This window comes from Melospiza melodia, chromosome 2 (genome assembly GCF_035770615.1).
Source record: "Melospiza melodia melodia isolate bMelMel2 chromosome 2, bMelMel2.pri, whole genome shotgun sequence".
NCBI lineage: Eukaryota > Metazoa > Chordata > Aves > Passeriformes > Passerellidae > Melospiza > Melospiza melodia.
Window position 1 is genome coordinate 45,393,049 of NC_086195.1, and position 14,147 is coordinate 45,407,195.

The window sequence follows — 14,147 nt, forward strand, 5'->3', positions numbered from 1 at the left end:
TGGATGGCAGATTGCAGGAGCCACTTGGTACTATCAAACCAGCCCAACTTGGTACTGGTGCCACCATGGGTCTGGTCACCATCCTGCCTATCGTAGCTTTTCAGGAGCCAGGCGGTCACTCCCAGCCATAGGCCCCCAGACAAATACCTCGGCCCGTTTCCCTGGCAAACAAATGTAAGCTGCCCCGCTTCTGGATGGCAGATTGCAGGAGCCACATGGTACTATCAAACCAGGCCAACATGGCACTGGTGCCACCTTGGCTCTGGGAACCATCCTGCCTATCGTGGATTTTCAGGCGCCAGCCGGCCACTCTCAGCCATATGCCCCCAAACACAAACCACGGCCCTTTTCTCTGGTAAACAAAACTCAACTGCCCCTCTTCTGGATGGCAAATTGCAGGACGCACTTGGTACTACGAAAACAGCCCGACTTGGCAGTGATGCCACCTTGGGTCAGGGAACCATCCTGCGTATCGATGTTTTTAAGGAGTCAGCCGGCAACGTCCAGCCATATACCCCCAAAAAAAACCCACGGAACTTTTCTCCAGCAAGCAAAAATCCGCTGCCCCGCGTCTGGATGGCAGATGGCAGGAGCTATTTAGTATTATCAAACCAGCCCGACTTGGCACTGGTGCCACCATGGGTCTGGTCACCATCCTGCCTATCGTAGCTTTTCAGGAGCCAGCCGGTCACTCTCAGCCATAGGCCCCAAACACAAACCACGGCCCTTTTCTCTGGAAAACAAAACTCAACTGCCCCTCTTCTGGATGGCAGATTGCAGGAGCCACTGGGTACTATGAAACCAGCCCTACTTGGCACTGGTGCCACCTTGGGTCTGGGAACCATGCTGCGTATCATGGATTTTCAGGAGCCAGCCGTCCACTGCCAGCCACAGGCCCCGAAACACAAACAACAGCCTTTTTCTCTGGCAAACAAAATTCAGCTGCCCCGCTTCTGGATGGCAGATTGCAGGAACCACTTGGTACTAACAAACCAGCCCGACTTGGCACTGGTGCCACCTTGGGTCTGGGAACCATCCTGCGTATCGTGGATTCTAAGGAGCCAGCTGGCCACTCCCAGCCACAGGCCCCAAAACACACACAACGGCGCTTTTCCCTGGAAAACAAAACTCGCCTGCCAACTTTTTGATGGCAGATTGCAGGAGCCACTTGGTACTATCAAACCAGCCCAACTTGGCACTGGTGCCACCATGGGTCTGGTCACCATCCTGCCTATCGTAGCTTTTCAGGAGCCAGCCGGTCACTCCCAGCCATAGGCCCCCAGACACAAACCTCGGCCTGTTTCCCTGGCACACAAAAGTAAGCTACCGCACTTCTGGATGGCAGATTGCAGGAGCCACTTTGCACCATCAAACCAGCCCAACTTGGCACTGGTGCCACCTTGGCTCTGGGAACCATGCTGTTTAACCCGGATTCTAAGACGACAGGCAGCCACTGCCAGCCACAGGCCTCCAAACAAAATCAACGGCGCTTTTCCCTGGAAAACAAAACTCGCCTGACAACTTTTAGATGGCAGATTGCAGGAGCCAGTTGGTACCATCAAACCAGCCCAACTTGGCACTGGTGCCACCTTGGGTCTGGGAACCATCCTGCCTATTGTTGCTTTTCAGGAGCCAGCCGGTCACTCCTAGCCCTAGGCCCCCAGTCATAAACCTCGGCCCGTTTCCCTGGCACACAAAAGTAAGCTACCCCGCTTCAGGATGGCAGATTGCAGGAGCCACTTTTCACCATCAAACCAGCCCGACGTGGCACTGGTGCCACCTTGGGTCTGGGAACCATCCTGCGTATCGTGGATTCTAAGGAGCCAGCCGGCCACTCCCACCAACAGTCCCCCAAACACAAACAACGGCGCTTTTCCCTGGAAAACAAAACTCGCCTGACAACTTTTTGATGGCAGATTGCAGGAGCCACTTGGTACTATCAAACCAGGCCAACTTGGCACTGGTGCCACCATGGGTCTGGTCACCATCCTGCCTATCGTAGCTTTTCAGGAGCCAGCCGGTCACTCCCAGCCATAGGCCCCCAGAAAAAAACCTCGGTCCGTTTCCCTGGAAAACAAAAGTAAGCTGCCCCGCTTCTGGATGGCAGATTGCAGGAGCCACTTGGTGCTATCAAACCAGCCCGACTTGGCACTGGTGCCACCTTGGGTCTGGGAACCATCCTGTGTATCCTGTGTTCTAAGGAGCCAGCCGGCCACTCCCAGCCACAGTCCCCCAAAAACAAACAACGGCGCTTTTCCCTGGAAAACAAAACTGACCTGCCAACTTTTTGATGGCAGATTGCAGGAGCAACTTGGTACTATCAAACCAGCCCAACTTGGCACTGGTGCCACCATGGGTCTGGTCACCATCCTGCCTATCGTAGCTTTTCAGGAGCCAGCCGGTCACTCCCAGCCATAGGTCCCCAGACAAATACCTCGGCCCGTTTCCCTGGCAAACAAAAGTAAGCTGCCCCGCTTCTGGATGGCAGATTGCAGGAGCCACTTGGTACTATCAAACCAGCCCAACTTGACACTGGTGCCACCTTGGCTCTGGGAACCATGCTCCGTAACCCGGATTCTAAGACGACAGGCAGCCACTGCCAGCCACAGGCCTCCAAACAAAATCAACGGCGCTTTTCCCTGGAAAACAAAACTCGCCTGACAACTTTTAGATGGCAGATTGCAGGAGCCAGTTGGTACCATCAAACCAGCCCAACTTGGCACTGGTGCCACCTTGGGTCTGGGAACCATCCTGCCTATTGTTGCTTTTCAGGAGCCAGCCGGTCACTTCTAGCCCTAGGCCCCCAGTCATAAACCTCGGCCCGTTTCCCTGGCACACAAATGTAAGCTACCCCGCTTCAGGATGGCAGATTGCAGGAGCCACTTTTCACCATCAAACCAGCCCGACGTGGCACTGGTGCCACCTTGGGTCTGGGAACCATCCTGCGTATCCTGTGTTCTAAGGAGCCAGCCGGCCACTCCCACCAACAGTCCCCCAAACACAAACAACGGCGCTTTTCCCTGGAAAACAAAACTCGCCTGACAACTTTTTGATGGCAGATTGCAGGAGCCACTTGGTACTATCAAACCAGCCCAACTTGGCACTGGTGCCACCATGGGTCTGGTCACCATCCTGCCTATCGTAGCTTTTCAGGAGCCAGGCGGTCACTCCCAGCCATAGGCCCCCAGACACAAACCTCGGCCCGTTTCCCTGGCAAACAAAAGTAAGTTGCCCCGCTTCTGCATGGCAGATTGCAGGTGCTATTTAGTACTATCAAACCAGCCCGACTTGGCACTGGTGCCACCTCTGGTCTGGGAACCATCCTGCCTATCGTGGATTTTCAGGCGCCCGACGGCCACTATCAGCCATATGCCCCCAAAAACAAACCACGGCCCTTTTCTCTGGTAAACAAAACTCAACTGCCCCTCTTCAGGATGGCAAATTTTAGGACGCACTTTGTACTACGAAAACCGCCCGACTTGGCACTGGTGCCACCTTGGGTCAGGGAACCATCCTGCCTATCGTAGCTTTTTAAGGAGCCAGCAGGCCACGCCCAGCCATATAGCCCCAAAAACAAACCACGGACCATTTCTCTTGGAAACAAAAATCCGCTGCCCCGCGTCAGGATGGCAGATTGCAGGAGCCACGTTGCACCATCAAACCACCCCGACATGGCACTGGTGCCATCTTGGATCTGGGAACCATCCTGCCTATCGTAGCTTTTCAGGAGCCAGCCGGTTACTCCCAACCATAGGCCCCCAGACAGAAAGCTCTGCCCGTTTCCCTGGCAAACAAAAGTAAGCTACCCCGCTTCTGGATGGCAGATTGCAGGAGCCACTTGGTACTATCAAACCAGCCCAACTTGACACTGGTGCCACTTTGGGTCTGGGAACCATGCTGCGTAACGTAGATTCTAAGGCGCCAGGCGGCCACTCCCAGCCACAGGCCCCCAAATACAAACAACGGCGCTTTTCCCTGGAAAACAAAACTCGCCTGCCAGCTTTTTGATGGCAGATTGCAGGAGCCACTTGGTACTATCAAATCATCCCAACTTGGCACTGGTGCCACTATGGGTCTGGGAACCATCCTGCCAATTGTACCATTTCAGGAGCCAGCCGGTCACTCCCAGCCATAGGCCCCCATCACAAACCTCGGACCGTTTCCCTGGCAAACAAAATTAAGCTGCCCCGATTCTGGATGGCAGATTGCAGGAGCCACTTGGTAGTGTCAAAACAGCCCGACTTGGCACTGGTGCCACCTTGGGTCTGGGAACCATCCTGCGTATCGTGGATTCTAAGCAGCCACCCGGCCACTCCGTGCCACAGGCGCCCAAACACAAACAACGGCGCTTTTCCCTGGAAAACAAAACTCGCCTGCCAACATTTTGATGGCAGATTGCAGGAGCCACTTGGTACTATCAAACCAGCCCAACTTGGCACTGGTGCCACCATGGGTCTGGTCACCATCCTGCCTATCGTAGCTTTTCAGGAGCCAGCCGGTCACTCCCAGCCATAAACCCCCAGACACAAACCTCGGCCCGTTTCCCTGGAAAACAAAATAAGCACCCCCGATTCTGGATGGCAGATTGCAGGAGCCACTTGGTAGTATCAAATTAGCCCAACTTGGCACTGGTGCCATCATGGGTCTGGTAAACATCCTGCCTATCTTAGCTTTTCAGGAGCCGGCCGGTCACTCCCTGCCATAGGCCCCCAGAGAAATACCTCGGCCCGTTTCCCTGGCAAACAAAAGTAAGCTGCCCCTCTTCTGGATGGCAGATTGCAGGAACCACTTGCTACTATCAAACCAGCCCAACTTGGCACTGGTGCCACCTTGGCTCTGGGAACCATGCTGCGTAACGTAGATTCTAAGAGGACAGGCGGACACTCCCAGCCACAGGCCTCTAAACAAAAACAACGGCGCGTTACCCTGGAAAACAAAACTCGCCTGCCAAATTTTTGATGGCAGATTGCAGGAGCCACTTGGTACTATCAAACCAGCCCAACTTGGCACTGGTGCCACCATGGGTCTGGTCACCATCCTGCCTATCGTAGCTTTTCAGGAGCCAGCCGGTCACTCCCAGCCATAGGCCCCCAGACAAATATCTCGGCCCGTTTCCCTGGCAAACAAAAGTAAGCTGCCCCGCTTCTGGATGGCAGATTGCAGGAGCCACATGGTACTATCAAACCAGGCCAACATGGCACTGGTGCCACCTTGGCTCTGGGAACCATCCTGCCTATCGTGGATTTTCAGGCGCCAGCCGGCCACTCTCAGCCATATGCCCCAAAACACAAACCACGGCCCTTTTCTCTGGTAAACAAAACTCAACTGCCCCTCTTCTGGATGGCAAATTGCAGGAGCCACTTGGTACTACGAAAACAGCCCGACTTGGCAGTGATGCCACCTTGGGTCAGGGAACCATCCTGCGTATCGATGTTTTTAAGGAGTCAGCCGGCAACGTCCAGCCATATACCCCCAAAAAAAACCCACGGAACTTTTCTCCAGCAAGCAAAAATCCGCTGCCCCGCGTCTGGATGGCAGATTGCAGGAGCCACTTGGTACTATCAAACCAGCCCGACTTGGCACTGGTGCCACCATGGGTCTGGTCACCATCCTGCCTATCGTAGCTTTTCAGGAGCCAGCCGGTCACTCCCAGCCATAGGCCCCCAGACACAAAGCTCGGCCCGTTTCCCTGGCAAACAAAAGTAAGCTGCCCCGCTTCTGGATGGCAGATTGCAGGATCCACTTGTTATTATCAAACCAGCCCGACTTGGTACTGGTGCCACCTCTGGTCTGGGAACCATCCTGGGTATCCTGGATCCTAAGGAGCCAGCCGGCCACTCCCAGCCACAGGCCCCCAAACAAAAACAACGGCGCTTTTCCCTGGAAAACAAAACTCGCCTGCCAGCTTTTTGATGGCAGATTGCAGGAGTCACTTGGTAATATGAAATCAGCCGAACATGGCACTGGTGCCACCATGGGTCTGGTCACCATCCTGCCTATCGTAGCTTTTCAGGAGCCAGCCGGTCACTCCCAGCCATAGGCCCCCAGACACAAACCTCGGCCCGTTTCCCTGGCAAACAAAAGTAAGCTGCCCCGCTTCTGGATGGTAGATTGCAGGAACCATTTGCTACAATCAAACCAGCCCAACTTGGCACTGGTGCCACCTTGGGTCTGGGAACCATGCTGCGTATTGTGGATTCTAAGGAGCCAGCCGGCCACTCCCAGCCACAGGCCCCCAAACAAAAACAACGGCGCTTTTCCCTGGAAAACAAAACTTGCCTGCCAACATTTTGATGGCAGATTGCAGGAGCCACTTGGTACTATCAAACCAGCCCAACTTGGCACTGGTGCCACCATGGGTCTGGTCACCATCCTGCCTATCGTAGTTTTTCAGGAGCCAGCCGGTCACTCCCTGCCATAGGCCCCCAGACAAAACCTCGGCCCGTTTCCCTGGCAAACAAAAGTAAGCTGCCCTGCTTCTGGATGGCAGATTGCAGGACGCACTTGGTAGTATCAAACCAGCCCAACTTGGAACTGGTGCCACCTCTGGTCTGGGAACCATGCTGCGTATCGTGGATTCTAATTAGCCATCCGGCCACTCCCAGCCACAGGCCCCCAAACAAAAACAACGGCGCTTTTCCCTGGATAACAAACTCGCCTGCCAACTTTTTGATGGCAGATTGCAGGAGCCACTTGGTACTATCAAACCAGCCCAACTTGGCACTGGTGCCACCATGGGTCTGGTCACCATCCTGCCTATCGTAGCTTTTCAGGAGACAGCCGGTCACTCCCAGCCATAGGCCCCCAGACAAAAACCTCGGCCCTTTTCCCTGGCAAACAAAAGTAAGTTAACCCGCTTCTGGATGGCAGATTGCAGGAGCCACTTTTCACCATCAAACTAGCCCGACTTGGCACTGGTGTCACCTCTGGTCTGGGAACCATCCTGCCTGTCGTGGATTCTAATTAGCCAGCCGGCCACTCCCAGCCACAGGCCCCCAAACACAAACAACGGCGCTTTTCCCTGGGAAACAAAACTGGCCTGCCAAGTTTTTGATGGCAGATTGCAGGAGCCACTTGGTACTATCAAACCAGCCCAACTTGGCACTGCTGCCACCATGGGTCTGGTCACCATCCTGCCTATCGTAGCCTTTCAGGAGCCAGCCGGTCACTCCCAGCCATAGGCCCCCAGACACAAACCTCGGCCCGTTTCCCTGGCAAACAAAAGTAAGCTGCCCCGCTTCTGGATGGCAGATTGCAGGAACCACTTGGTACTATCAAACCAGCCCAACTTGGGACTGGTGCCACCTTGGGTCTGGGAACCATGCTGTGTATCGTGGATTCTAAGGAGCCAGCCGGCCACTCCCAGCCACAGGCCCCCAAACACAAACAACGACGCTTTTCCCTGGAAAACAAAACTCGCCTGCCATCTTTTTGATGGCAGATTGCAGGAACCACCCTGTACTATCAAACCAGCCCAACTTGGCACTGGTGCCACCTTGGGTCTGGGAACCATGCTGCGTATCGTGGATTCTAAGGAGCCAGCCGGCCACTCCAGCCACAGGCCCGCAGACACAAACAACGGCGCTTTTCCCTGGAAAACAAAACTCGCCTGCCGACTTTTTGATGGCAGATTGCAGGAGCCACTTGGTACTATGAAATCAGCCGAACATAGCACTGGTGCCACCATGGGTCTGGTCACCATCCTGCCTATCGTAGCTTTTCAGGAGCCAGCCGGTCTCTCCCAGCCATAGGCCCCCTGACACAAAGCTCGGCCCGTTTCCCTGGCAAACAAAAGTAAGCTGCCCCGCTTCTGGATGGCAGATTGCAGGACGCACTTGGTACTATAAAACCAGCCCGACTTGGCACTGGTGCCACCTCAGGTCTGGGAACCATCCTGCGTATCGTGGATTCTAAGGAGCCAGCCGGCCACTCCCAGCCACAGGCCCCCAAACAAAAACAACGGCGCTTTTCCCTGGAAAACAAAACTCGCCTACCAACTATTTGATGGCAGATTACAGGAGCCACTTGGTACTATCAAACCAGCCCAACTTGGCACTGGTGCCACCATGGGTCTGGTCACAATCCTGCCTATCGTAACTTTTCAGGAGCCAGCCGCTCACTCCCAGCCATATGTCCCCAGTCACAAACCTCGGCCCGTTTCCCTGGCAAACAAAAGTAAGCTGCCCCGCTTCTGGATGGCAGATTGCAGGAGCCACTTGGTACTATCAAACCAGTCCGACTTGGCACTGGTGCCACTTCTGGTCTGGGACCCATCCTGCGTATCGTGTATTCTAAGGAGCCAGTCGGCCACTCCCAGCCACAGGCCCCCAAACACAAACAACGGCCCGTTTCCGTGGCAAACAAAAGTAAGCTGCCCCGCTTCTGGATGGCAGATTGCAGGACGCACTTGGTAGTATCAAACCAGCACAACTTGGCACTGGTGCCACCTTGGCTCTGGGAACCATCCTGCGTATCCTGGGTTCAAAGGAGGCAGCCGGCCACTCCCAGCCACAGGCCCCCAAACAAAATCAACGGCGCTGTTCCCTGGAAAACAAAACACGCCTGCCAACTTTTTGATGGAGTTTGCAGGAGCCACTTGGTACTATCAAACCAGCCCAACTTGGCACTGGTGCCACCTCTGGTCTGGTAAACATCCTGCGTATCGTGGATTCTTAGGAGCCAGCAGGCCACTCCTAGCCACAGGCCCCCAAACAAAAACCTAGGCCTATTTCTCTGGCAAACAAAAGTAAGCTGCCCCGCTTCTGGATGGCAGATTGCAGGAGACACTTGGGACTATCAAACCAGCCCAACTTGGCACTGGTGCCACCTTGGATCTGGGAACCATGTTGTGTATCGTGGATTTTCAGGGGCCAGCCGGCCACTCTCAGCCATATGTCCCCAAACAGAAACCTCGGCCCGTTTCTCTGGCAAACAAAACTCAACTGCCCCTCTTCTGGACGGCAAATTGCAGGGTGAACTTGATACTAAAACCGCAGGCCGACTTGGTAGTGGTGACACCTTGGGCCTGGGAACCATCATGCGTATCGAGCATTTTAAGGAGCCAGCCGGCCACTCCCAGCAATATGCCCCCAAAAACAATCCACGGAATTTTTCTCTGGCAAACAAAAATCAGCTGCCCCGCTTCTGGATGGCAGATTGCAGGAGCCACTTTGCACCATCAAACCAGCCCGACTTGGCACTGGTGCCACCTTGCATCTGGGAACCATGCTGCCTAGCGTGGATTTTCAGGGGCCAGCGGGCCACTCTCAGCTATATGCCCCCAAACAAAACCCACGGCCCGTTTCCCTGGCAAACAAAAGTAAGCTGCCCTGCTTCTGGATGGCAGATTGCAGGAACCACTTGGTAGTATCAAACCAGCCCGACTTGGCACTGGTGCCACCTTGGGTCTGGGAACCATCCTGCGTATCGTGGATTCTAAGGAGCCAGCCGGCCACTCCCAGCCACAGGCCCCCAAACACAAACAACGGCGCTTTTCCCTGGAAAACAAAACTCGCCTGCCAACTTTTTGATGGCAGATTGCAGGAGCAACTTGGTACTATCAAACCAGCCCAACTTGGCACTGGTGCCACCATGGGTCTGGTCACCATCCTGCCTATTGTAGCTTTCCAGGAGCCAGCCGGTCACTCCCAGCCATAGGCCCCCAAACACAAACCTCGGCCCGTTTCCCTGGCAAACAAAAGTAAGCTGCCCCGCTTCTGGATGGCAGATTGCAGGAGCCACTTGGTACTATCAAACCAGCCCAACTTGGAACTGGTGCCACCTTGGGTCTGGGAACCATGCTGCGTATCGCAGATTCTAAGGCGCCAGTCGGCCACTCCCAGCCACAAGCCCCCAAACACAAACAACGGCGTTTTTCTCTGGCAAACAAAACTCAACTGCCCCTCTTCTGGATGGCAAATTGCAGGACGCACTTGGTACTATAAAAACAGCCCGACTTGGCACTGGTGCCACCTTGGGTCTGGGAACCATCCTGCGTATCGATCTTTTTAATGAGACAGCCGGCCACTCCCAGCCATATGCCCCCAAACACAACCCACGGCCCTTTCCTCTGGCAAACAAAACTCAGCTGCACCGCTTCTGGATGGCAGATTGCAGGAGCCACTTGGTACTATCAAACCAGCAAGACTTGGCACTGGTGCCACCTTGGGTCTGGGAACCATCCTGCATATTGTGGATTGTCAGGAGCCAGCTGAACATTCTCGGCCACAGACCCCAATCAAAAACAACGGCCCGTTTCACAGGCAAACAAAACTCAGCTGCCCCGCTTCTGGATGGGAGATTGCAGGAGGCACTTGACACTGTGAAACCAGCCCCACTTGGCACTGGTGCCACCTTGGGTCTGGGAACCATGCTGCGTATCATGGATTTTCAGGAGCCAGCCGTCCACTGCCAGCCACAGGCCCCGAAACACAAACAACAGCCTTTTTCTCTGGCAAACAAAATTCAGCTGCCCCACTTCTGGATGGCAGATTGCAGGAAGCACTTGGTACTAACAAACCAGCCCGACTTGGCACTGGTGCCACCTTGGGTCTGGGAACCATCCTGCGTATCCTGTGTTCTAAGGAGCCAGCCGGCCACTCCCAGCCACAGTCCCCCAAACACAAACAACGGCGCTTTTCCCTGGAAAACAAAACTCGCCTGCCAACTTTTTGATGGCAGATTGCAGGAGCCACTTGGTACTATCAAACCAGCCCAACTTGGCACTGGTGCCACCATGGGTCTGGTCACCATCCTGCCTATCGTAGCTTTTCAGGAGCCAGCCGGTCACTCCCAGCCATAGGCCCCGAGACACAAAGCTCGGCCCGATTCCCTGGCAAACAAAAGTAAGCTGCCCCGCTTCTGGATGGCAGATTGCAGGAGCCACTTGGTGCTATCAAACCAGCCCGACTTGGCACTGGTGTCACCTTGGGTCTGGGGACCATCCTGCCTATCGTGGATTTTAAGGAGCCAGCCGGCTACTCCCAGCCACAGGCCCCCAACAAAAACCACGGCCCTTTTTTCTGGCAAACAAAACTTAGCTGCCTCACTTATGGATGGCAGATTGCAGGAGCCACTTGGTGTAATCAAACCAGCCCGACTTGGCACTGGTGTCACCTTGGGTCTGGGAACCATCCTGCGTATCGTGGATTCTAAGGAGCCAGCCGGCCACTCCCAGCCACAGGCCCCCAAACAAAATCAACGGCGCTGTTCCCTGGAAAACAAAACACGCCTGCCAACTTTTTGATGGAGTTTGCAGGAGCCACTTGGTACTATCAAACCAGCCCAACTTGGCACTGGTGCCACCATGGGTCTGGTAAACATCCTGCGTATCGTGGATTCTTAGGAGCCAGCAGGCCACTCCTAGCCACAGGCCCCCAAACCAAAACCTAGGCCTATTTCTCTGGCAAACAAAAGTAAGCTGCCCCGCTTCTGGATGGCAGATTGCAGGAGACACTTGGGACTATCAAACCAGCCCAACTTGGCACTGGTGCCACCTTGGATCTGGGAACCATGTTGTGTATCGTGGATTTTCAGGGGCCAGCCGGCCACTCTCAGCCATATGTCCCCAAACAGAAACCTCGGCCCGTTTCTCTGGCAAACAAAACTCAACTGCCCCTCTTCTGGACGGCAAATTGCAGGGTGAACTTGATACTAAAACCGCAGGCCGACTTGGTAGTGGTGACACCTTGGGCCTGGGAACCATCATGCGTATCGAGCATTTTAAGGAGCCAGCCGGCCACTCCCAGCAATATGCCCCCAAAAACAATCCACGGAATTTTTCTCTGGCAAACAAAAATCAGCTGCCCCGCTTCTGGATGGCAGATTGCAGGAGCCACTTTGCACCATCAAACCAGCCCGACTTGGCACTGGTGCCACCTTGCATCTGGGAACCATGCTGCCTAGCGTGGATTTTCAGGGGCCAGCGGGCCACTCTCAGCTATATGCCCCCAAACAAAACCCACGGCCCGTTTCCCTGGCAAACAAAAGTAAGCTGCCCTGCTTCTGGATGGCAGATTGCAGGAACCACTTGGTAGTATCAAACCAGCCCGACTTGGCACTGGTGCCACCTTGGGTCTGGGAACCATCCTGCGTATCGTGGATTCTAAGGAGCCAGCCGGCCACTCCCAGCCACAGGCCCCCAAACACAAACAACGGCGCTTTTCCCTGGAAAACAAAACTCGCCTGCCAACTTTTTGATGGCAGATTGCAGGAGCAACTTGGTACTATCAAACCAGCCCAACTTGGCACTGGTGCCACCATGGGTCTGGTCACCATCCTGCCTATTGTAGCTTTCCAGGAGCCAGCCGGTCACTCCCAGCCATAGGCCCCCAAACACAAACCTCGGCCCGTTTCCCTGGCAAACAAAAGTAAGCTGCCCCGCTTCTGGATGGCAGATTGCAGGAGCCACTTGGTACTATCAAACCAGCCCAACTTGGAACTGGTGCCACCTTGGGTCTGGGAACCATGCTGCGTATCGCAGATTCTAAGGCGCCAGTCGGCCACTCCCAGCCACAAGCCCCCAAACACAAACAACGGCGCTTTTCTCTGGCAAACAAAACTCAACTGCCCCTCTTCTGGATGGCAAATTGCAGGACGCACTTGGTACTATAAAAACAGCCCGACTTGGCACTGGTGCCACCTTGGGTCTGGGAACCATCCTGCGTATCGATCTTTTTAATGAGACAGCCGGCCACTCCCAGCCATATGCCCCCAAACACAACCCACGGCCCTTTCCTCTGGCAAACAAAACTCAGCTGCACCGCTTCTGGATGGCAGATTGCAGGAGCCACTTGGTACTATCAAACCAGCAAGACTTGGCACTGGTGCCACCTTGGGTCTGGGAACCATCCTGCATATTGTGGATTGTCAGGAGCCAGCTGAACATTCTCGGCCACAGACCCCAATCAAAAACAACGGCCCGTTTCACAGGCAAACAAAACTCAGCTGCCCCGCTTCTGGATGGGAGATTGCAGGAGGCACTTGACACTGTGAAACCAGCCCCACTTGGCACTGGTGCCACCTTGGGTCTGGGAACCATGCTGCGTATCATGGATTTTCAGGAGCCAGCCGGCCACTCCCAGCCATAGGCCCCCAAACAACAACCACAGCCTTTTTCTCTGGCAAACAAAATTCAGCTGCCCCACTTCTGGATGGCAGATTGCAGGAGCCACTTGGGACTATCACACCAGCACAACATGGCACTGGTGCCACCTTGGATATGGGAACCATCCTTCCTATCGTGGATTTTCAGGGGCCAGCCGGTCACTCTCAGCCATAGGCCCCAAACACAAACCACGGCCCTTTTCTCTGGAAAACAAAACTCAACTGTCCCTCTTCTGGATGGCAGATTGCAGGAGCCACTGGGTAATATGAAACTAGTCCTACTTGGCACTGGTGCCACCTTGGGTCTGGGAACCATGCTGCGTATCATGGATTTTCAGGAGCCAGCCGTCCACTGCCAGCCACAGGCCCCGAAACACAAACAACAGCCTTTTTCTCTGGCAAACAAAATTCAGCTGCCCCGCTTCTGGATGGCAGATTGCAGGAACCACTTGGTACTAACAAACCAGCCCGACTTGGCACTGGTGCCACCTTGGGTCTGGGAACCATCCTGCGTATCCTGTGTTCTAAGGAGCCAGCCGGCCACTCCCAGCCACAGGCCACAAAATACACACAACGGCGCTTTTCCCTGGAAAACAAAACTCGCCTGCCAACTTTTTGATGGCAGATTGCAGGAGCCACTTGGTACTATCAAACCAGCCCAACTTGGCACTGGTGCCACCATGGGTCTGGTCACCATCCTGCCTATCGTAGCTTTTCAGGAGCCAGCCGGTCACTCCCAGCCATAGGCCCCCAGAAAAAAACCTCGGTCCGTTTCCCTGGAAAACAAAAGTAAGCTGCCCCGCTTCTGGATGGCAGATTGCAGGAGCCACTTGGTGCTATCAAACCAGCCCGACTTGGCACTGGTGCCACCTTGGGTCTGGGAACCATCCTGCGTATCCTGTGTTCTAAGGAGCCAGCCGGCCACTCCCAGCCACAGCCCCCCAAACACAAACAACGGCGCTTTTCCCTGGAAAACAAAACTCGCCTGCCAACTTTTTGATGGCAGATTGCAGGAGCAACTTGGTACTATCAAACCAGCCCAA